We start from the raw sequence: 22638 nt of genomic DNA, 5'->3' as shown, positions 1-22638 counted from the left end.
ACAACAGGTGTCTGAGTGCTCACCAGGGGGGCAGAGAGTGGTGGGTCCAGCCACTGCCTGTGCATGCAAAGTAGTGTTTGGTAAAAGACGCCTTCCTAGGAGCTGGTCATGATGAAGACTGGGGAAGCATTCTCTGTCCTGCTCGCCCATGCAAGTGGTCTAAGCTCGGGATCTGGGTATCTGAAGCACCACATTTGTCACATTTACTTTGCACTTTATTTTTTGCTTCCACACTGTTCTCTGGACAGTAGGGACAGACCTGAGTGCTAGAGCCTGGGAAGAGGGACAGCAGTCCTCCTCACTGCTTGCCCTCCCCTGCTGGTTTGCTGCCAGAGAGCTGCAGCTGTTGGGAGTTGAGATTCACTGGCCAGGACACATTTTTTATTTATTTAATTTTGTGTCCCAGCAGAACTTGATTGTAAATAAAGAAGAAATTCTGTTATATACTTTTCAAAAAAAGAAAAGAAAAGAAAGATGATGAAATAAATGGAGGGGCTGGCTCAACACAAAGATAATAAGGGTATTTAGGATGATGCTGTGAAAATCCTTTTCTCTCAAGCCATGTCACAAGAGACCTTGTTTGGGGCCTGCTCATCTCCTCCATGGAGTCATGCAGTGGCCATAGACATCAAATAATGAAAACATTAAAAACACCTACCAATCTAAAAAAAAAAAAAAAAATGGTAGACTGGGGGTACTAAAAGAGAGGAGAGGGAACCTTTTTATGTTCACTGATAAGGAAGTTGTTTGTTCTCAGGGCTGGGAGTGTCTTAACCTATTCTTAACCCAGGGTGGCAACTCTTCCTCAAAGTGTACAGCTGTCTGATAATACATTTGCTTTTGATATGTCATGGATCATGAGGAATTCTCTGACAAATACTTTATACAGGGCTATCTCTGAGCCTAAGCAGTGGAGATATTAGCTAATCCACTAGGCAAGAATAGATGGACAAGGTCCAGTTTTTAAGGATTATATTAAGTCATGTGGTCAAGCAATGACATTTGGGCTCCAGCTTATGCACCTGGCCAATGCTCAGAATGGATAAGGAACCATCCGGGACGGTGACACACACACAGGCTCCCACCCTGAAGAGCTTGTGGATTTATTCTGCACATTCACATGTGTTTGCTCTGCTTCTGCATGATCTTGCATGGCATGTAGATGTGCATAAAAGCAACAGACTTGAAACAGAATACCATTCCAAGTATATCCCCTACATGGAGAAGTAGCATAGGAAATGGAAGATAAGGAAATAGAACATAGGATGTGTCCGTGTTGTCCATGTAGGTGTGGTATATGCACACACCAGGAAGGATGATGTGCTTCTCAGAATGAATCATAAATTTGTACTGCCCCATGAGTTTGTTCTCTTCCTCATTAGTACAATTAGGAACTGAATAATCTTGTTAACACTTACTATGTGCCAGGCACTATATATGTATATGTATGTATGTATGTATGTATGTATGTGTATCGTATATATGCACATATACGTACACATACATATACATTCTAAGCTCTTCAAAAAATTATATCACTTAATTATGGAAAAAGAAAACCTTCTTAAAGTGGCTCACAGGGCCAGTAAGCTGTCTCAACAGGAAAAGACACCTGCTCTGCAGGCCTGACAACCTAAGTTCAATATCAGAAATCCACATAAAGGTGGAGGGAAAGAACTGAGTCCACAAGGTTGTCTTCTGAGAGCTACATGAGTACCATAGCATTTGTAAAATGGACATACATGTGCCCACATGTTATACCTACATCCATATATGCATAGCCGTAAGAGTGAAGTGATGCATATTATTGGTTCTATTGTATACTCAATACAAGGTCAGCATAGAAAAACCAAAGATGTAAACCTAGGTGCTACTGATTCAGAATTAGTGTTCCAAAAATCAATCCAACATTACTATCAACATACTTGGTTATGGAAGAAAGACAATGTTATTGCCGTTCCTAGAATGAAAAGATATACAGTACAGATCTTTAAGACAGTCTATGTTGAATTAGGCTGTACCATTACAGAATTTGTCCATGTAAGTGGTTTTGATTTACTAAATTAACCGTTTTCCTTGCTTCAATCTTATATGTCACAGGACAAACTAGCACAACCCTAGTCCCAGCACCACTTCTGAATAACGGTGTCATTTCTGTGGGTCATTTAACATTTCTATCTTGCTTGCTTCACTGTGTCAAATGAAAAAAAAGTTGAGTTGAATTTTGCTTTATGCTCTCTTCCAGTTTTATAGCAGCACAGGAGTGGTTCCTTCAACCTTTTTTAACTGCCCTGTCAAAACCTGGACCATTCATCTCTGCCAATGTTCACCTACTATTGTAGAGTGAAAAATTATAAAGGCCATTTTATAAAATATGTGTAGATTTTTCGCCTTACAGAACGCGGAACTGAAAATAAGATTTCAGGCCTTCACATTCCAGGTGAAGGACACTTGCTGGATTACATTCCTCAAGCCTCGCCCAAGGCAGGAAGACATTCCTGATTACAGATAAAGATGCTACCACCTAGGTGGGGCTATAGCCCTATAGCCGGAAAAAGTAAAGATAGTAATCTGAAATGGCAGGATAGGGCACAATGGCATGGTAAAAACCACATTTTTGAGAAGAATGCAGGGCGATTTCCACATGACACTAATCATTTAGAGTACCTCTGAATTGTTCCACTGTTTTCATGTTTTGTATCTTTGACAACCCCTCACCCCCTTCCCACTCCCCTAGTTTGTGGTTTTTCCCTTTAAAACCCTCCAAGGACTGGCGGAGGAGGTCGGACCTTGACTCCAGCGCGAGTACCTGGTCAGACCCCTGGCTGCCAGCTCTTTCCCTAATAAACCTCTGCTGATTGCATCCAGGTATGGTTTCTTGTGATCTTTGGGTGGCCGCAATGTCCTGAGGCTTGAGGAAGGGTCTCCCGAGTATGGGGCTCTTCACTATGGTTTCCATCTGACCCCAGGAACATCCTGTGATCTCTGCACTCTTGTGTGCTAAGATAAAGAGCAAGTTTTAAAGGTCCTCTTGTCCTGGTTAGGGAATTTGAGATGTACCCTGCACTCTTATGTGCTAAGATAAAGTGAAAGTTTTAAAGGTTCTCCTTCCCTGGTTAGGGAATTTGAGATGTACCCTGGAGGGCTGGCGGGTCCTACCACATCACAACCCTGCAGCTGAAAAGGACCAAGGCACCTAGAAGTCACTTCAACTGTGAAAAGACAACATTCAGCAGAAGAAATAAATGCTTAAAGGAACAAATGATAGAAGTCTTTGTAAATAGTATTCTTGTGATGAGTTCCAGAATAATATTCTTTACTTATACTTCTCCAGTAGGAAAATTATCTAGACTTGAAAAGCAAATTTCAGAAAGGATGAGCCCTCAAACTTTCCTTGGTGAAGCACTTTCCCATTTACTAGGGGCTGATGATTTTAAGGGATTGGCGGCAAGGAGAAAACACCAAAGTGCAAGTCCCAAGACACCAGGTCAACATGCAGACATGCTTAACACTAGCTTTCTGAGCCTGGACCCTGCTGAGAAGGGTGATCTCTCGGGACCTTTCCGGATCAAAGTGGTGACCAGTGCTCTGATGTCTCCACTTTTACTGTTTAATCTTCCATCTGTGGTTCCCTGTGGCACTGTCCATTGCGGACACAGCTTGCAGCTGCTTTCCTGCATGCCAACAAGAGCTCTTCAGATGCCTCATGTGGATTCATGTCTAAACTTTGAGCTCCTAAGTAAGGGAATATATGTAGCAAAGAACTTTCTCAATTGCTTCTCTTTGAGGAGGGGAAAGACTTGAGAGCCAGCCCAGAGCCACAAATGAGAAAAGTGCTTTGCACTAAGCTACCCTCTAGCCTCTCAACTTCTTGTCACTGAAAAACACCCATGGTTCTCATCCCCACTCTCTGGAAATTCTACCAGCTGCCCTGAGGATGCAAAAGCTATAAGAGAGGAGAATTAATAATCTTGATACATTGACAATACAGTGAAAGAATTAAACCCAAACACGGTATATAGTTGAAGAATTTTGTAAGATAGATTATTGCTGTGTGTTAAATTTATGGTGTGTACCCAGTATGAGTCATAGGAAATGAGATAGAAAAGTTAGCTGAGGAATACAGTCTGATCCAGGGAATGCCTGCTGCTCTCTAGAAGGTTAGACTCTAAATTATTCAACACAATGCAATGCACCAGCAATGCTATGCCATCACTGTAGCCTCTCATAGGAAGCAATCGATCTTCAAGTTAGAGGTAAGCCTGGGTTCAAACAATATGGCTTCCTCAAACCTATCTGTCAGGAGCAGTTTAGAACAGACCTCCTGATAAAATAGTGGAGGCAATGAGAGTCAGATCTTTCTTATACTTCTACGCTGTGTTTCATGTCAGGGCCAATGATTGGTCTCTTGGCATACATATAGCCTTTTGAGCCTGTTTAATGCAAAATACCTCTGAATGGGGCTTCTGTGGAATATGTCACATTAAGGACCTTCCAGTCTCCTGAAAGATTTTTTTTTTGTCTTCTTCAAACAAGCAATGTTCTAGAAACAATAAACCAAAAACTAAAAATAATTTTATAAGAGAAATCATAAACGCAAATATTTGCTAATCATGTCCCTGCCCCAAGAATCCTACGAGTTTTTGTAGTTTTTATGCTTCCTTCACTACAAAACACAGACACTCACCAGAAGAACTGAGCACTCTTACTGCTAATTTTTGTGTTATAAAATAGTTTTCTTTTTCTTCCCTGGGGACTTTGAGTTACAAAATTTCTCAGAGACACATAGAGAAAAATTTCATCCATCTCAAACTTTCATCGGATCCGTGAAATCTAAGCTGCTATATTTCATACCAATTTCTTATACATCTGTCATTAGAAATCAAGGCCACAGTCCCAACACTTCCTGTCATGGAAATTGCCTCAACAGGCAAAGAAATCAGGATTTCCATGACAAAAGTGTCCAGCTGTCACACAGCTTAGTTCCGCACAAGTGACAACCCCGGTTACCAAGCGGAAGGTTAGAAGATCTGTGACCAGAATCCGGCAAGCACATGTGTGCTTGCTGTTATCCTCAGTATCCTCTTTCCAGGCAAAAACGAACCCTGAAAACCATTTCAGTAGAAATAACTAAATGGTTTGAAAAGGAAGTCCAACAGGACTGCATATATGTCAAAATGAGAAGCGGTGCGTTCTATCGTTAATTAATTTTGCAATTCATTAGACAGGGGGAAAAAACCTCAGTGTTCCCTCGCCATCTCCCAGAAGAGTAAATGCAAATTCTCAAGGACCAAAGAGGACTGGGAAGATGGATCAGTGGGTAAAAGTGCTTGCTGTGGACTCATGAGGACCAAGGTTTGGATCCCCAGGACTCAGATAAAAGCCAGATACACAGCACAAGCTTCCCTAATTTCAGCGCATCGAGGGGAAGATGGGAAGTAGAGCCAAGATAATTTCCAGAAGTTCAGGGGTCATAAAACAACTAAAGGATCCTGTCTCAAACAAAGTAGAAGGCAAGGACCAAAACTTGAACTGTCTGGTGGCCTCCACAAGCATGCCTATATTTACCACATCCAAATGTGTGCACTCACATACACACATGCACACACACATGCCACATATATATACAAAATCAGATAGAGAACAAAGAAAGTAACAAACGTATTTCTCTAGGGTCACAAAGTATACTTATCACAAAACTGAAGAGTATACAAATTTCCAGAGAAGTATCCTGTCCTTCAATGAACTGGTCTTCAACTGAGAGAACTTACAGTTTGCAAAGTCTTTCTAGTTGTTTATGCTAATTTCTACTATTTTCTTGGTTAAGAGATAGAAATATGTCCATAGATTGAGGTTAACATATAAGAACATCTATCTTTAATTAATTAACAACATTGATTCTCATTTGTTTGCATGGGGATGAAAAAAAAAAAAAAAAAAAAAAGCTGAGTTTCCAGGAATTACTCCATGAATTTGTGAAATGTGAAGGCATTTCATTTCACACTGCTTCTTCTAATAACAACAACACAAGAAATCACTATGCCTTTTAAATATCTAGGTCCTAATTCTTAGCAGGTCACTAAAAATAAAATAAGGACAAGTTTATTTCTAGTTTTATTTCAATATGACACCAGTTAGAGTCATTTTGGAAAAGGGAACTTCTCTTGAAAAAAATGCCCCAACCCAGATTAGCTTGGCCTGTGGGCAAGCCTGTGGTACAGTTTCTTGATTGATGTGGGAGAACATAGGCCATTGTGTTTATGAGAGGAGCAGCCCTGGGCTGGTGGTCCTGGGTTCTATGAGAAAACAGGTTGAGCCAGCCATGATGAACAAGCCAATAAGGCACACACCTCTGTGGTCTCCGAATTGGCTTCTGCCTCCAGGTTCCTGATCTCTTTGAGTTCTTGACCTTACTTCTCTTGTTGATAGATTGTATCATGGGATTATAAGCTGAAATAAAACCTTTCTTCTCCAAGCTGGTTTTGGTCAAGGTATTCTATAACAGCAACAGAAACCCTAAGACAGCATCTTCATTGGTAAAATATCTACCTAAAGTCATGATGTGAAAATCAGATGAGCTTATATACTTAAGGAACTTAGTCAAACACAGGTTCACTATGTAATTATTAGCTGATGTGACTACTCACACTGCTATGTTCTCAGTATCCCAAATAAAATAAAGCTCCACCCTCCAAAAGAATGTTTGCATTTCCATTCCCTGAAGTGATGGAGACCTGGTCCCTGCTTCACTATCTAATCTAGAGAAGCTGAACCTTACTACCTGCAGACAGAGCACACTAGCAGGCTGAACTTCCCTGCTCCCGGAGCAGTGACTCATGATCAGGAGTCTCGGTTGCAGGCATTTAATATTGTTAATAGTCTGTGTTCAGCAATATATCAGCCTGGAATTCATATGGCTATGGTCAGCTCTTCCATTGTGCTAAGGTGCACTGTCTCTTAAGAGCAATGTGCTAATTATTTGAAAGGAATGATGCCAACGATAGCAACAAGTACTTGAATGATCTGCTTCCTTCTTTCTTATAGAGCAGTAATATAAAAACCTTGATCTAATAAGGTAGATTTTTCCCCCCCAGGTGATGAACTTTTGCCAAGGGGGGATGACTTTAGATAAGCTGGCTCTGCAGCCAACAGACAGAAGAGACCACTGCTGACCCTTTTACCCAAGAAGAGTCAGAAAGTTTGCTATTCTTGAGTCCTGTGGGACCCAGACATGGAAACACATTCAAATACAAAGCATGTACTGTCTTTATGAAGAAGATCTCCTCTATGACTTGCAATTGTGCTTAACCTACCCAGTAGAAGAACTTTACTCCTTATTGGTGCTCTGGTAAGAGTCAACTGTATGTAGAGCTAAGCATGGGGGCTCACACTTGAAACCCAGTATACTTAAGGAGCTGGGAAAGTGGCTCAGTGGGTAAAGTGTATAGTGCAGAAGCATAGGGACCCAAGATAAACATAGTGGTAACCATGTGTAACTACAACTTAAGGCTGGAGCAAAGGCAGAAGGATTCCCCAGAGTTTACTGGCCAGCCCATCTAGCCAAAACAGTGAGGCCTGATTCAGTCAAAGACACTGTTTCAAAAAAATATGATGGGGAATGATAAAGACGCCCCACATTGACCTCTGGCTTTTCACACATGGATGAGTGCACCTTCATGTACACAGAGGAAGAAAGGGAACAAGAAAGAAAGAAAGAAAGAAAGAAAGAAAGAAAGAAAGAAAGAAAGAAAGAAAGAGAGAGAGAGAGAGACAGAGACAGAGACAGAGACAGAGACAGAGACAGAGACAGAGACAGAGAAAGGGAGGAAGGGAGGGAATAGGTAAAGAGAGAGATCTTTGTGAGAATTAAAAAAATGTTTTAGGTTAGACACCTGACACATATAAAACTCAATAGAATTACTGTCCCCAAAGGGTTCAATGTGGATATTCAGAAACAATCAGAAGAAATTGAAAGCAATTATTAACCTTGGTTTAATAACAATAAACTCTGATAGGATCTGAGATGCTCTGAAATGGAGAACCAAACCTGCTCCCTGTTGGATCCTGTTGAAGGACAAGGGTAAATCTTCCATCTTGTCCAACAATTTTTCAAGAACATAGACCTGTAGCTCACATCCTCCCAGATCCTCTGTCCCTTCCTCTTTCTGTCCAATTCTCAACCCAGGTACTAAAACAGAATGGTTTAGTACCTGCATTCTCTCCCTATACGTAAACTGTATCCAAGATGGCACCCAGCAAGAGTGGAAACATAGCCCTGAAGCTTTCACTTATTCAGTGACACCCTTCATTTCTGAAGCTTGACTGGTACACTCTTTATAGCCAGAGTCCATCAGGATTCTACTGGACTCGATGGACCTTGAGCTTCTCTGGATCTAAACTTAAAATGAGAAAAGTTGGGTGGCCCTAGCTGAACTAACCAAGTCTATCTAGACAAGACACTCATTTTTCTTTCTAGATAGTGTTCTCGTCTTTGAACTGACAATCCCAGTAAGGATACTTTGTCATCAAATGATAGATTTGTGAAAGCGTTTTGAATGTTGCATATCTCCATACAGATACTATGTTACAGGATTTTAGTCTTTTCATTGCTTCCGTCTCTGTTGGGTATAGTCTACACAGCTCAATAAAAAGTTAATGTTCTTATGCTGATCCATGGCCCTTCCCAGATGGCTACACCCTTCTTGTTCAGGCTGCTACCTCACACCGCACCATAATCTATCTGCACTGGTTCCAGTTCAGTTTGGAAGGTGGGTGTCCTGTTTGTGAACCCTCTCATTTACACTTTGCTTCCAAACAAATAAACTTTCAGAGACCCTAACCTACCCAGAGTTTGGGATTTTTAAAGCTTAACATTTGCTTTCAAAGGATGGATTCGCATTTGGCTTATGAAAGGACAAAACCCATGGAAGCTTTGAAAGCCCTTCTTCCTGTGCCCATATACAACAGGTTAAGGATGGCCTCTTCTCTATAGAAGGACCAGAAATTCTGAGTCTTTGTATCCACAAGGACCTAGCTGGAAAATTAACAACAACAAAATAAGTAGTTTGGCTCTGCACTTTGTGGTAGTGCATGTTATTTAGAATCAATGGCCAAGTGCAGTCTCAGGTTTCAACATCAAGTCGTGCTCACTGCTATAAATTTTTCATAGGGAACACAACCAAAGCTGAGTCAGCAAAAGACAAAGTACATTCATTAACTCAGGAGGAAAATGGGTCTGAGCTTCCAAGATCCTCACCAGGGGAGTCATGTAAAACACAAAGCAGAAGTTGACAACATACATAAAAGGTTGCCAATTAAGAGTTCTTTAGAGCAGGGCAGTGGTGGTGTACGCCTTTAATCCCAGCACTTGAGAGGCAGAGGCAGGTGGGTTTCTGAGTTCAAGGCCAGCCTAGTCTACAGAGTGAGTTCCAGGACAGACAGGGCTACACAGAGAAACCCTGTCTTGAAAAACCAAAAATAAATAAAATAAATAAATAAATAAATAAATTCCCTAGAGACTTGGTTGAGAATTATTTGGGGAGATGGTCACATGGGCATGTATCTACTTTCAGAATTTCCAGAAGGAAAGCAGGTACCCAGCATAAGCTATTTGTATAGTCTAGATCAGTGATTCTCAACCTTCCTAATGCTATGACCCTTTAATACAGTTTCTCATGCTGTGGTGACCCCCCCCACCATAAAATTATTTTTTATTGCTACTTCATAACTGTGACTTTGCAACTGTTATGAATTGTAATGTAAATATCATAACATATGTAGGATATCTGATATTTGACCCCTGTTGAGGCTGAGAACCATTGGTCTACATACAGGGAATTACTCTTATCATTTAGAGTAGTGGGAACCCTCCTGACATCCAGGTGTTAGCCCAGGGCCAACGTAGCAAGTAGGTCTTCTACACAAATAAGCAATTTCAAGCCTGCTGAATTAATTTTTTTTTCAGTTTCCTAGAAACAAAACCTCAAATTTAAGAATTGTTTGTTGATGGGTTAGAGAGACGGCTCATTAGTTAAGAGTTCTTACCCAAGTTCTGTTCCCAGTATCCATATCAGGTAGCTCAGAACCACCTGCAACTTCAGCTTCAGGAGAATCTGACACCTCTGTTCTCTGTAGGCAAAATGTCCCTCATACACACACTTAATGAAAAACAAATATTTTTAGAAGACTAAAATCTCTAAATTCTTCTAAGAAGCATAACTTAGTGCTTCAAAATACCTTTATTTTATTACTTTCCCACGGTTGGTTTTTTTGGTGCTGGGAAATGAGGAAATAATTAGGTCCCTGAGGCCCTGCCTCTAAAGGCAATCAGATCAAGAAGGAAGATAAACTGAGTGCATGAAGATGGATGTCCTAGCTATGGGTGATGATGTCAGATGAGGTACGGGACCAAACACTGAGCCAGTTAGAGAACGGCAAGACCACCCATGGTGGTGGACCAGGAAGAGCTGGGGAAAGAACCACCATCCCCTGGGGGTTTAAAGACAGCAGATCGAGAAAGTGAGAGACCAGTAGGATCTTGACAAGAAGAGGCAAATGCCACTAAAGTGAATATCCAGTCTCAACTGTGTAAAGCTGTCCATGATCAGTCAGTCCACTCCAACCTCTCTGGCCTCAGCTCCTGCAGCGCTGCTCTGACTATGCTCCAATTGGCCACTATATTATTTCTCTACTACTCTGAACTTTGAGTGCTATTCATCCAAGGCTCTTTCTACCATATCACCGGTTCTCTCAGAAGAACTGGTTGTCTGACCTCTGCTTACTTCTGACTGTTAACATCACACTGCACAATAGTGATAGACATCTGTCTTCCCCCACTAGACTTTGAGCCTCAAACTGCATTTGCATGTTAACTAGAATTGTATGTATGACTGTTGAACATTCTCAAGGACCTTAGCAATTCCCACTCACATTCCATCAGTCATAATGCCTTGGTCTCAAAGAGAAGAGACCTATGCAGAATCTATCATAGGACCAAGCCCATACTTGATTAACACTATTATGACACGGGCCTTGGCCCGAGAAAGAGGTCAGCTCCAAAGGTCTAGTGTTCCAACAGCTCCACATGGGATGCCTCTAGAAGCTTAACATGCATGGCTTGTACCTATGCATTGAGTATCAGCCCAAAGCTTGCTTTTAGCTTCTGGCTGCTTAGAGGGTGATCCTGGAGAAAGTCTGAAGGATAAAGATAAAAACAAACAGACCCACCCACTCCTTACTCCCTCGCACCCCAAGCAAACAGCTGTGCTCAGTTGCATGGCGCTGCATCTGTCCCTGGCAGGATCTGACAGGTGGGGTTACATTTCCTCCACACCCTTGGCTCCTGGCCACACTTGGGTTCCTGTAGGGAGGCAAGTGATCTTTACACTGGGCTCAAGTAACCAAGGCTAACTCCCCAGTGGCTTTCTCTAAGGAATTCCAGGTATAGGTCAGGTTTTCCCTGTGGTTTGAATAAAGCAGACAACACTCCGGGAAACATAAACACGGTCCTAGAAACACACAAACACACACTTGTATGTACTTGGCTCTTTTTCTAACTGGTTGTGGAGAAGAGGCACACAGGTTCTTGCAGCTTCCCCTTAGTGAGGGTTTGACCACCCGAGTCTCCCTGGTCTCTTGCCAAGAAACTCAGAAGCTGCTAGCTACAATAGCACCTACTAAGCACAAGAAACCATACAGTGCATTGACCAAAGTCAGCATGCAGTGGGTGTCTAATCCTAGAATTTTAAACTTGATGTTAAAGATATGAAAAGGGGCCTTAGATAGTCTTTCTGGGTTTAAGACTCAATCACTTTGCCAAAAGGAGACCTATGCTCTAGTATTTGAAATAGCAAATAAGGGCCGGAGATGTAGCTCAATGATACAGTGCTGACCTAGTATGTGAGCAGCCCCAAGTTCAGCGTCCATTCCAAATAAACCAGCGATTTTCACACACATGCACACACACCATACACACAATCAGTTGGTGAATATATAAAACAGAAAATAAGCTTAACATATATTTACCTTTTTGAAAAATAAAATGACTTCAATGTCAGTCATATAAATTAAAACATCGGGATCATCAGTTTTCAGTATGCCATTGTGATGGTTTGCCTATGCTTTGGCCCAGGGAGTGGCACTATTAGAAGGTGTGACTCTGCTGGAGTAGGTGTGGCCTTGTTGGAGTAGGTGTGTCACTGTGGGTGTGGACTTTAAGAACCTCATCCTAGCTGCCTGGAAGTCAGTATTTTGCTAGCAGCCTTCAGAAGAAGATGTAGAACTCTCAGGTCAGCCTGCACCATGCCTGCCTGGATGTTGTCATGCTTCTGTCTTGATGATAAGGGACTGAGCCTCTAAACCTGTAAGCCAGCTCCAATTAAATGTTGTTCTTTATAAGACTTGCCTTGGTCATGATGTCTCTTCACAGCAGTAAAACTCTGAGAGAGCCATGTACCCTCCAAGAGCAATTTTGAATTAAATAGCAGCATCTCCTATCTATACATAATAGTAACCAAAAAAATAATCTTTAAGACATGGTGCCTCATCTGTAACTATAAGTCCAAACAAGCACACTGGTCAACCTCAAGTGCCTTCTCTGTCCTTCAGGGTGTAAACTCTCCTAAAGAGACTTGGTCATTTCTTTTACCGTATTGAGGAACTTGTTAACGCTTTGTGGCCTTGAAGAGTAAGGATTTTTAAGCCTGGTTTTACTTTGGGCTATCATTTTACCACATTATTAGCACCTCTGCTGTAACCTAACTTCCTTAAGTGTTGATTCAGTGACCTCTCCATGTTCCCTTCTCATGCCACCCCTTCCGTCTGTGTGCTTTTAAAGATTGTTTGTCTTGTATCTGTCTTCTCTACTTTGTCTGCTCCCCAGCCTAGCAAATGCCACTCAGCCAGATTTAGTTCATCTATCACATTCCAAATTTTACAGGTAGTTGTCTTTCTCTGTAATCTCACAATAAGCTGTATTTATTTTTACCAAAACATTCACCGCCTTGTACCATGATTATTGCTTTACTGGTGCCAACTAAAAGAATCAAAAGAAGAAGTCAAAAGAAATGAAAGAAGAGAACAGAAAGGAAAGGAGATGAAAATAGCAATCATTAACGTACACCCTAAACATGGAGACCTGAATTCAGATTCTGGGCACCCACATTTAAAAGTTGGTGTAGCGACACACACCCATAATCCTAGCACTGTGGAGACAAGAAGATCCAGGTGCTTGTGGGCCAGCAAGTCCCATCAATCCACGAGCTACAGGTTTAGTGAGAGAGTCTGTCTCAAAAAATAAAGCAGAAAATGATAGACACCTGATGTTGGCCTCTGGCTTCACATCTGCATGTGCATCCATGTGCACATACACACATGAACATTCACACACGTAAAAAAACAGAGAAGGGAACTGACACTTGTTGACCCTGGTACCTCCCTCCCTATCTCCTGATCGTTTCTTTTCTCTCCTCTGCCCTATCTTCTTTCCTTGCTCTTGGTGTCTTTTGGCTGTTGGAGGTACTAATAGGAAAATAATACTCATGTTATAATATTACATAAATATATTTTTATCTTACACTAAGAGATTATGAAGCTTTTTTGTTAAGAAAGGAAACAGACGGAGAGACTAAGTTACTGCTCAATCGAGCAACTAGAAGTGGATCTAAAAGGTTATCTGAGTTCAAACCCAACATTCTTCTGCCAATAGGTTTTGTGGGAAACTTGGGCTTCTAGACTTACATTTGACTATGAACATTAACTAGACATACTTTCTTTACTATAACTCTTCTCCTATTACATTGCTATATATCTCACATCAGAATCCCGGCTTCTCACTGTCTATGGGTATACCTGAAAATGTCTTTTATTAACCATTAGTTGGCAACGTATCCCAGGATTCTAGCAAGACCACAGTGATTGTGAAGGTAATTATTGTATATTTTATGTGCATTATTTCTGAGAACTCTCCTTCCAATTAGATAAGCAAGAGACTGACAGACTGACATCAAGTGTGTACTCAGTAAATAATACCTGTTCTGGGGACTAGAGTATGACTAAGCAGTTAAGAGTTCTTGTGCTCTTGCAGAGGACCCAGGTTTTATTCCAAGCACACACTTGGTGGCTTACAACCATTTATAACTACAGTTCCAGAGGATCTGAGATCTTCTTCTGATCCCCACAGGTACCAGATGCACAGGTACCAGACATGCATACATCAGTTCCTTCCATCTACTGTGTGGATGGAACTCGGGTTGTCAGACTTGGCAGCAGACAGTACCTCCTGAGCCATCTCCCTAGGCCCAGTATTGACCCTTAAGTAGGCTGCCAAGCTGCTGCCTCATCGCTTGTAGTTTATTGTCTCCTAGATACTCCCTGAACTACTTAATCCCCATTATTATTATTATTATTATTATTAACTCTCTATAGAAAAGTCTCCCAAACGTTTGCAACATGCCCTTGCTCAAATATTCTTTTGTGTAGTCTCAACACTGTACAAGCTATGCATCCTATGAGATCTGCATCCAGAACTCAGTTTGTGACCTACTGCATTCATGAGCAAGAAGACAAGATGCCATTAAGATACAGGTAGATACCAAGTACTTTGAATTGTCTTCTGATGATCCAAATCATGGACTCTGAGGTCAGATGCCCGAGGTCAAATCTCTATTCCTTCTCTTGTTAGCTACCTGACCTTGCGCAACTTATCCGTGCCTCAATTTCCAGTGAGTGAGACAAAAAATACCATCAGCAACAAACTGCCTTCATAATTAACAAATGTATGTAGGACCATGTTTAGAATACTATCTGATACAAAATAAGTGCTAAATAAAATTCAGATACCACTATCATCATCTGCTTTCTGTGGGGTAGGAAAAAAAAAGCATTCTGGAGCCATCAGAGATAATGTATTCTGTGCCATTAGCAACCAAACACATCCCAGCTCAAGTGAAATGCATTTAGAGTAACTGAGGATGAATCCTACATAACCAGTAAGGATGCCTTGAAAACACAGATGCACAGTCTTACGGCATTCACTGATGAGTGTCTGTGAATGCATCAGATAGAAACTAGTTAAATCAGAAATGGCCACAGATAGTTATGAAGCAGCAAGTCTTTAAATGATGACTCTTGGCCAGCCACTAAGCAACAGCATCTCTTTTGGCTGATTTTTATTAAATATACAAACTTATCCAAGTCTCTCTGCAACCTCAAGAGGCAGATAGGACCATATCCATTTTAAGAACACATGGAGATTATAGGATATAGTAACAAGATAAGATTTGGGGACAACAAGATGAGTCCCCTGAACATACCTGCAATGACAAAACTGAACCGATCTTAGCAAACATTTGGAAAGCATCAAACTGTACTTCCAAAATTCAAATGACTAGTTTAAAACCAACAGTGGTAATGAATCTGCTGTAAAGAATCTAACTTGCCACATCTACCTTCGTTCCCATGCAGATCACTGGCAGGCAGACCAGAGCACAGATCTGACTGAACAGCTTCTTCTGGTCTGGGCTCCAGCTCATGCCCTTAGCCTCACAGCCCTGTGTTTTAACCAAGTGACTCAGCCAGTGGCAGGAAAGCCCAGGCGCCTGTGGCCATGAGTAATGGCAGTATAAAACACATCTGTCTGATCGGAGCTGATGATGCCAGTTCAGTTCTGTGAAAATGTCACAGTAAAACAATGCTCACATGCGGGGGGTGGGGGAGAAGAATAGCCTGTTCACCCAGGAGCCAAGTGATGCCTTTCTTTCTCCTCTACTCAGACATGTGTGGCATTGCTTACAAGGGTTTTCTGTGTATGCATGTGGGCCCACACTCTTGTGCTTCCATACATGCTGGGAATCTACTCCAGGCCCTTGTGCATGCTAAGTAAGCACTTAAGCTCTGGGATCCATCCCCATCCCCACAACTATTTCTTGGTGAATTTATAGAAAGAAGACTCAGGAATATGAAGCCAAATTTAATGTCTATTGGCAGCTGACAAGAATGGGCAGTGTGCTGTAAGGGGCTGGGGAGATGCTCGGAGGTTACACGCTTGCCTTCCAAGCATGAGGACCAGAGTTAGGATGTTCAGAACCCACATAAATGCTGGGTGGGCACCAGCCTCAGAAGCAAGAGAGAGGGGAATCTCAGAAACAAGTTGGCTAGTGAGATTAGTCGTGTCTGCAAGCACTGGAACTGATTTGGAGATCACGCCTCATTCAATACAGTGAAAGGATGATTGAGCATCTTTCCTGACATCAACATCAGGTCTCCACATGCATGCACTCTCACGTATGTGTGACACACACACATGTTGTGGGGTAGGAAATGCTTTCATTTTAGCCATGGGTTCTCTCAATCATTGACAAGAGACGACACCTATGAATGTGCTTTGGGAGGTTTACATTCAAAGAGAAGTCAGTGCAACTGTCACAGGGGCACAACACCATGTTTCAGCAGAGCAATCCATACATTGTTTCGTTTGTTCATTTATGGTTTTATTTAAAATACTTCACTAAGCTTCTATGGACTGCCAGTCTCAGGATGCAGCATTGACAAGCTCGGCCTGAGCCCTCAGGGCCTCAGACTTCCCTACATTGGTCTTTTATTTGCATCCCTGTGCTGACCACAGCTGTGTTCTCTTTCCTGTCTTCTGTAACCTCCTTTCACTCTGTGCAGTGCTGCGCTAGTCAAGTAGGGTCATGTGGCTCTCCCACATTCTGCAAGAGTTCTACCACATGACCAAGTAAGTGCCCAGGGGGCACTGCGGAAAAACACTGTACTTAGTAACTTAGCAGCAAATACTTAATGAACCACACCACATGACTTTTTGTGATCTTTAAAAACCCTGCTTTTATTATATTTCTATATACCTACCATTCCAAAAATTATCCCCCACACTATTCTCTCCCCCCAACATTCTAGGGGGTTCTAGACTAATAGCTAACAATTAAGTGACTAAAAACAACTGCCCTTTAAACAACATGTGAAGGAAAGTCAGGTGAGGACTGTCACAAAGCTGTCATCAAAAGCTCAAAATGACAGAGAGTAGAACCATTTTCCCACTACCTGATTCATTTGAGACGTGAATAGAAAATAACCCAGAACCAGATCTTTAAGATTTCAAGAAATCTCATCCAGTCCAATTCCCCAACTGTTTAGGTAAAGAAGCCCAGATTCAGAAGGAAGGAGAAAGTCCAGTTTGTACAATTTTTCTTCTGTGAATACAGAAGTGATAGCCAAGCCACTGGCTTCTCATAGCAGGTCCCACTGGTCTATCTCCCCAGTCTGTCAATGAATTCGATGAATGCCCAAGAATGCCCCTGGAGGTCATGGCTCATGGCTTTGTCTTCACCAATGTGCCCCTGCCCTTCAATCTGTTCTTACTGATTCTGCCTAGCATGCCGCTGCCTGGCTTAGACAGCTCTCAGAATGTCCTGTATAAATACATAGTTCCCTTGAAAGTCAAGTCTGCCTTCACACTGTAAGACAAAGGGACTATTCACTTCTTCTGATCAGGATTTTAAGATTAAGTGTGGATGCCTCGGTCCTTCTTAGAAGAGGGAACAAAATACTCACAGGAGGAAGTACGGAGACAAAGGATGGAGCAGAGACTGAAGGAAAGGCCATCCAGAGACTGCCCCACCTGGGGATCCATCCCATACACAGTCACCAAACCCAGACACTATTGCTGATGCTGCAAAGTGCTTGCTGACAGGAGCCTGATATAGCTGTCTCCTGAGAGGCTCTGCTAGAGCCTGACAAATACAGAGGGGGATGCTCTCAGCCAACCATTTGACTGAGCATGGGGGGGGGGGTCCCAATGGAGGAGTTACAGAAATGACTGAAGGAGCTGAAGGGTTTTGCAACCCCATAGGAAAAACAACAATATCAACCAACCAGCCCCCCCCCCCCCCACCACCCAGGGACTGAACCACCAACCAAGGAGTACACATTGAGGGACCCATGGCTCAAGTTGCATATGTAGCATAGGATGGCCTTGTCAGTCATCAGTAGAAGGAGAGGCCCTTAGTCCTGTGAAGGCTCAATATCCCAGTGTATGGGAGCACCAGGGAGAGAAGGTGGAGTGTGTGGGTGGGTGGGGGAGCACCCTCATAGAAGAAGGGGGAGGGGGATGAGATGGGGGTTTCCAGAGGGGAAACGGGAACGGGGATAACATTTGAAATGTAAATAAAGAAAATATCTAATTAAAAAACAAAAGAACTATATTAGCCACCAAACAGGCTTGGATCCTTAATTTTAAAACGAAAAGGAAGGGAGAGAGAGAGGGAAAGAGAAGAAGAGGAGCAGGGAAGAGAGAGAAGGGGAGGGGGAAAAGGGGAGGGGGAGAAGGGGAGGAGGAGAAATGGGAAGGAGAGGAAGAAGAGAGGAGGGGAGAAGAGTGGAGAGGAAAGGGGAGGGGAAGGGAGAGAAGGGGAGGGGAGGAGAGAAATTTGGGCTTGAGTTCCATAAAACATTTATATTATAGTTAAGTCCTACTAATCAAAAGTTGGATCCCACCATGTCTCTAAGTTTGACAAAGCTTTTGAACTTTCTATGTTTAAACATGTCAATAGCATGCACACTTGTGTATAACTCAAGTAATAAATAACAACATGTAACACTCGGTTCTCATGACTGACTGACAGAGGAAAGTAGTAATATAGTTTGGTTTTGAAATGTATCCTGAAGGTACCAAGTGCTTGGTGATACCACTGGGGCATGCTGGACCCTTTAGGAAGAAGGATAAGGGGACTACATGTACAGCTCTGTGGATTAGAGTGCTCACAGGGGCTTAAGGGCACTGGCTGCTCCTCCACAGGACCCAGGTTAGAGTCCCAGAACTCATATGACAGTACACAACCATCTGCAACTCCAATTCCAGGGGATGTGACGCCCTCTTCTGAACTCCAAGGGTACCAGGCACGCATGTGGTACATGCAAAACACTCACATACGTTACACTAATTACAAGAGGGGAGAAGGAGGGAGAGGGGGAGCAGAGAGAGAGAGAGCGCAGTAAAAGTGTTCCTCTTCCAGCAGACTCTGGTTTGGCTCCTAGCACCCACATGGTGGCTCACAACACTCCGGTTCCAGATGGTCCGACTCCTCTCCTGGGTCCTATGGCCACTTCATGCATATGGTACACAGATATACATGCCAGCAAAATACCCACCCATAAAATAAAAGTAAGGAATCTTCTTTTAACCTTTATTTTAACAAGGAAGTAGACTATGGCCATTCACTGGAACTTAAGACCTTGATGGCGTTCACTCGCAGAGGAAACTGCCTTCTCTAATGTACACTCCCACCATCACACACTGCCTTGCAACAGGCCTAGAAGCAACAGAGGACACTGAACATGGTCCAAAACCGCAAACCAAACAAACTGTCTTCACCAGCTGATCATCCTAGGTGTTTTAGTGGCAAAAATCTACCGTAAGGAGGTCATCACCTCCAATTTACAAAATGGGAGGGAAATTGGCTCAGGGAAGCTATTGCTGACATCACTGGCTTGGAGTTTAGGGCCCAGGCTGCCCCTAACCTCACCCCCCCCACCCCCCCACTGCTTCACTGTCCTGCAAGCAGCAGATCACTGTGCACAAGGTGCTAATTCATTCATTCATTCATTCCACAAATGTTTATTGAGTAAAGCCTGGAATGAGCCTCTTAAGAGACAGAGCCATCATTCACAAGCCAACGGTCAGGTCTAACGGATCAGATTCAGACAATCAATCTTTCATTAGACCCCCAAACCATTTCTAGCATAAAGCAAACAGAACTCCTGCCCCACCCAAGCAGTAGCAGCTGAGTGGATCAGGCAGGCTTTTTGGAGCAGGGCTGCTACTGAGAGAGAGGCAGTGTCAGTCGCTGATCCTCCCAGAATGATGGACATTCCTGACCATTCATAGGACCTCTGAGATGCTTTAACAGTGCCTGGCACTTAGTGAGAGCTCAATAATGCTTGCTTGCTTGCTTGCTTGCTTTTTGTTTTTTGTTTTTTGTTTTTTTTTTTTTACCTGCCCTGGCTTGTCTTTACAGAAGAACACAAAGTAGAAAGGTTTTGAATTAGAAACTAGGTTTTAATCCCAACTGCGCCAGTGATTAGCTGTGTTAGAACAAGAGAGCCAATCTTTCTGAGCCTTGGCATCTCAGTTATAAAAAGTATAGTGAACCAACCTGTGAGGCTTTATGAGAATTTAGGAACACATTATATAGAGAACAGTGTCTTGTTCATAATAAATGTCTGAAAAAGAGAAATCAGCATTGCCCCTCCTCCCTCACTGAACCTCTCTTCTCCTTCCTGAACACTTTTAGTGGGTCCAAGGATTTGATTTCAAATGCATGCCACTCCAGGAATGATGAAGGGCAGAGATGAAAGAAGTTGTTTGGGGGTGGGGTGCTAGAGAGCTCCGAAAACTGATTCAAGACCTCAGCCACTTTCAGTTGGCTTGCTTTGTCCTGGCTTTTCTGTCCCCTGCAGGACCAGCATTTTAGCCAGAAAAGACTATCAAAAGGAGAGATAGTTGGATCCACTAAACTGAAAGTTTGGACCCACTAAACTGAAAGTTTGGACCTACCGGACCCTCTAGTTGTGTATCTGAATCCTTCAGGCTTCCTCTGCACTCCACTACTAGGGTATAGGGTCAGAAATCTGTGATTCAAAGTGTGTGTCTAGGCTTCCCTCTCAACCCAGAGTCCACAGCCTTGAGTCCTGGAAGCTGCTGGTCACACACCAACCCTTGGTGAAAATGAGAATTTGTCAACGATACAGGAAATGGAGCCCCTCGTAGCCAAAGGCGACTTATAAAGGGAGGAAAGGGGAAAAGGAAAAGGGAGGAGGCACTGTGAGCGCAGAGACCCACTTCCTACCCCACTTCCTAGGGATACTGGACTACTGGACGGGGTCTTACACCCTGAAACACGCGGTTTTGCAGTTTGAAGCTGGCAAATCCCACCCATGTGACTTAGCTCGCTACGAAAAGAGATCTGGTTGGGTGTAGAGGAAACTGTCCCAAAACAAATCTGCTAATTTTCAAACTAGAGTTCTCGGGTCCTTAGCTGGCTCCCCTCGCTGCACCTGGAGAAAGGTCTATCCTCTGCTGGTCTTCACCTGTGCACCCTGCGGCCATTACTCCGCGGCCAAGTCCCGCCAGCCTCCAGCCACAGGTCAGGGGTCAAGCCTTCAAAGTACCACCCCCAATTCGGTCGCGACTGCCTACCTGGTATCCCTAGCTCCGCGGACACACGGCGGAGAGTGCAGCAGAAGTAACTCTTAACTAAAGGAGAAACTGAGGAATGAAACTTGTTGGTTGCCGACACCGGTGGTTCACGTTGTAGCAGTCAGGATAGCAAGGACAACAAAAATCTCTCTCTCCACCAACTCCTCCAGCTACACCAAGACCCAGAGCAGGACCAGAAAGCAGTCCCGGTGACACCGCCAGTGGGCAGAAAAGTCACACCCAGAGCGCACGCCGCGTCTCTGCTCCAACCTCTCTAGCCGCTGCCGCTGCCGGAGCTCCGGCTGCCCGCTGTACCTCCTCTGCCTCTCTCTGCCGCCCAGCGCTGGCAGCTGGTTGCGCCGCCCAGGTGTCGCCCGTCGCTGTTGGTGGCGGGAGGAGGGGAGGGCAACGCGGGACCTTCCCAGGAGCACGGGGCTCGCCCCGCCCGCTCTCGCCTGCCAGGCCGCCTCCTGTGCGCAGGTCCCTGCTTTTCTCTCTCGCTCTTTTCCAGGCCTCCTCCCACTCTACTTGTCAGTGAAGCAATCGAGTTTTAATCCAAAATAACGGAAACTGTACTTAAAAAAAAAAAAAAAAAAAAAAGTCCCAATGCATGAAGAGCACGGATACGCCGATACCTTCCATCTGAAACGTAGGGACAGTCACCACCGTGCGGGGAGAAGAGTTGCCTCGCAACCTGGCAAACGTTCTAACCCCGGCCATCAGTTTCTTTAGACAGATAGCTAGGATTAAATAATGTGATACTTTAAAAGTAGCAGCGGGAAACGGGGGGGGGGGAGGGCAGGGGGGAGGCAGAAGGATTACCTTGAGTTTGAAGCTAGCCTCTACTAGAGAATGAGACTCAATACAAAGAAAGGAGAGGGGAGAGAGGAGGGGAGGGAAGAAGCATATTAAAAGCACCTACCAACATAGGCCAATGAGATGCCTCAGCTGTAAAAGCATTTTCAGCAGAATTAGAAAAACCTGAGATTCCTCATTCCACCATGGAACGAGGAAAAATCGATCCTCTCTCTCTCTCTCTCTCTCTCTCTCTCTCTCTCTCTCTCTCTCTCTCTCCTCTCCTCTCCTCTCCTCTCCTCTCCTCTCTCTCCTCTCTCTCTCCTCTCTCTCCTGTGTGTATGGATAGATGGGTGGATAATAGAGTTGTAAGTTGTACCTGGTTAAGCAGTAACAGGCGATGTGTAGCGCCTGGGCCACCAGAGTGGAAAGTTCCCAATCTCTGGCCCAGGCAGGTACACCTTTAAAGGCAAAAGTATATCATGTTCAGGTTTTAAGTGGCAGAAAATAGGGCTAGCCCAGGCAAACTTCTAGACTTTAAGGCCTTCTCTTCCCTTTTCATGTCCAGGATCAGTGTTGTCCATCCAGCTGAGGCTGGATCAGGTCTGCCTTTGATTCTTCTAAATTTCTTC

General features: G+C 43.5%; 1 protein-coding gene across 18 annotated transcripts in view; it reads right to left on the bottom strand.

Moving 5' to 3' along the window:
* Sytl2 (synaptotagmin like 2) overlaps nucleotides 1-21709 on the bottom strand; it is a 111745-nt gene extending 90036 nt beyond the window's left edge. For 3 of the 18 annotated variants that reach the window (XM_076937722.1, XM_076937715.1, XM_076937723.1), the window contains exon 1: nucleotides 21212-21705. The gene's annotated coding sequence lies outside the window, so the exon portion shown is untranslated. Of the gene's footprint in view, nucleotides 1-12024; nucleotides 12105-21211 lie in introns of those variants that run through there. The other 15 variants (XM_034500443.2, XM_076937710.1, XM_034500477.2 and 12 more) reach the window with 12 other exon arrangements.
* Between the last annotated feature and the right edge of the window lie 929 nt (nucleotides 21710-22638).

The sequence above is a fragment of the Arvicanthis niloticus genome, chromosome 1 (genome assembly GCF_011762505.2).
Source record: "Arvicanthis niloticus isolate mArvNil1 chromosome 1, mArvNil1.pat.X, whole genome shotgun sequence".
Classification (NCBI taxonomy): domain Eukaryota; kingdom Metazoa; phylum Chordata; class Mammalia; order Rodentia; family Muridae; genus Arvicanthis; species Arvicanthis niloticus.
This window is presented reverse-complemented; position numbering and strand designations above follow the sequence as displayed.